The sequence below is a fragment of the Cervus elaphus genome, chromosome 23 (assembly GCF_910594005.1).
Source record: "Cervus elaphus chromosome 23, mCerEla1.1, whole genome shotgun sequence".
NCBI lineage: Eukaryota > Metazoa > Chordata > Mammalia > Artiodactyla > Cervidae > Cervus > Cervus elaphus.
In genome coordinates this window covers 40,207,911-40,210,174 of record NC_057837.1, presented here as the reverse complement: position 1 = coordinate 40,210,174, position 2,264 = coordinate 40,207,911, and positions in this window count along the sequence as shown.

Sequence of the window (2,264 nt, the reverse complement as noted above, 5' to 3'; positions counted from 1 at the left end):
CTCTCCCACCACTCAATGGCAGCTCCATCCTACCAGGAGACCATGCTCAACCCAATCTTTGACGTCCCTTCTCTCATACCCACTTCCAATTCATTAGCAAATTCTGTTGGCTTTTTTTTTTTTTTTAATTTTTAATTTTATTGAAGTATTGTTGATTTACAATGTTATTTTAGTTTCTGGCATACAGTAGTCAATGATTCAGTTATAAACACACACACACACACTAGTTGGCATTTGTTAATCCCAAATCCATCCCTCCCTTACCCCCTTACCCCTCTGCCTTGGCAATCATAAATCTGTTCTCTCTGTCTGTACATCTGTTTCTGTTTCATAGATAATTCTGTTGGCTTTTATCAAGCTACTCTCTCCCTTGACCACGTGCTGCTAACACTGCTCGGTCAAGAGGTGGGACCTGGGAAACTGACTTCCAGTCTCTCTCTCTCTCTTTCTCAACTCTTGTGAGCCCCAGGGATGTAAGCCATCTGGCTACTCTGATGCAGATGCCACCATGCTGGGGAGATCAGATAAAGGAATAGAAACAAAGAGATGCCCCAGAATCCCAAGGGCACCAGCCCCTTGTGTCTGAATCTTTGCGGCCCAGGCATCACGCCTGTGAGTAAACGAACCCCAGCTACTTCCAGTCCTTGGCCTTCAAGTATCGCCAAATGTCCTTGGCCTTCAAGTGTCCACTCTGATACAGAATGAAGCAGAAATGAGTTGCCCCCCCAAGTCCTGTCCAGTTTGCAGATTTTTGAGCAAAATAGTTGTGTTCATTGTTTTAAGTTATTAAATTTTGAGATAAATTTGTTATGCTGTCCTAGCAACACGAACACCCAGTGAAGACAGAGTTTCCGAGAGAAGCAAGTTCTCCCTCATGTCAAAGGCTGCTGGAGGCAAAATAAGATGATGGCTGAAGGGGACTTCCCTGGTGGTCCAGTGGCTGAGACTCCATGCTCCCAACGCAAAGGGCCTGGGTTTGATCCCCCGTCAGGGAACTAGATCCCATAGGCTGCAACTGATAGTTTTCCTGCCACAACTGAAGATCCCACATGTCACAATTAAGACTTGGTGCAGTCAAATAAATAAAAATAAGCAAAAAAAAAAAAAGTGATGCCTGAGAGCTGACCACTGGGTTGATTGTGTAAAAAGCACCAGGAACATAGGGTGGGTGAGGGGGGTGAGGGCAAAGCTGGAATGGAGTGGGTTTAAGAAAGAATTGGAATGAAATTGCAAACAGCTGGTGATGGCAACATTCAAAGGAATTTTGCTACAAAGTAGATTTGATAAAAGGGGCAGTGGCTGGAGAAAAAGGTAGGGTGAGGAGAGAGGCTTTGGGAGATACAATGGTACAATGGGAATCATCCAGTAAAAGGGGGGAAATGAATGCTGAAAAAGCAAAAGAACATGGCTGGAGACCGCCCCACAAGAGATAAGCAGTCTCGGGGTCAATGACTCCGTGACATAGCCGGAGACAGTGGTGTTAACTCGACTGTGGGCAGTTTATTCCTAGTTGCAAAAGGCAAGCGTGGAAACATCGCCTAGGGAAAGATGAGTGGGGACTTGTCTGCTTGCTTCCACTTTCTTAGCGGGAGAGTCAGCGGGCTGAGGCAGTGCCTGGGCTCATGGAGCAGCACGATGAGACCCCTCATCGTGAAGAGAAAGGGAGGACAGTTAGTGTGGTCGTGATCTTGTCCAGCCACACTCAGTGGCCTGGGTACAAACACAGAGAAGGGGCATCAGACTTGGAGAAAACCAGTGAGAAAGGAACAAGGAAGCCAAGGGGCTCTGCAAGGGAGAGATGAGATAGACTGGCTGTGGAATTCAAGCTGCTTAAAGAGGAAAGGAGAGCTGCGTGGGGTTGAGGGGCAGCCAAGACGTGGTAGGATCCATGAACTGCAGGTCACAGTGGAGTTCAAGGACTACTTGAGCCCAGACATTTTAATTACCCCCATTATGAGGATGAAGAGCTTCTGCTTAGAGGGGTGAAACTACCTCACATGTGAAGTAGCCAGGGAGTGGCCAAGCTGGCTTTAAACCCAAGCTGTCCGGCTCCTGTGATAGTGAGAACGTTTTTCACACCCCGACTTCTGGTCACAAAGAAAGGAGAGAAAAAAAAGAGCAACCAGTGTTGATGGCCACCAAGGGCTCCAAACACGAGATCTGGAACAGTTTCCGGGAGAGGTCCCTGGGATCCTGGAAGTTTGGCGTTAAGTCCTGAGTGAAATCATGTTATGTCCTTTTGAAAAGATCTGTGCTTTAGGAAA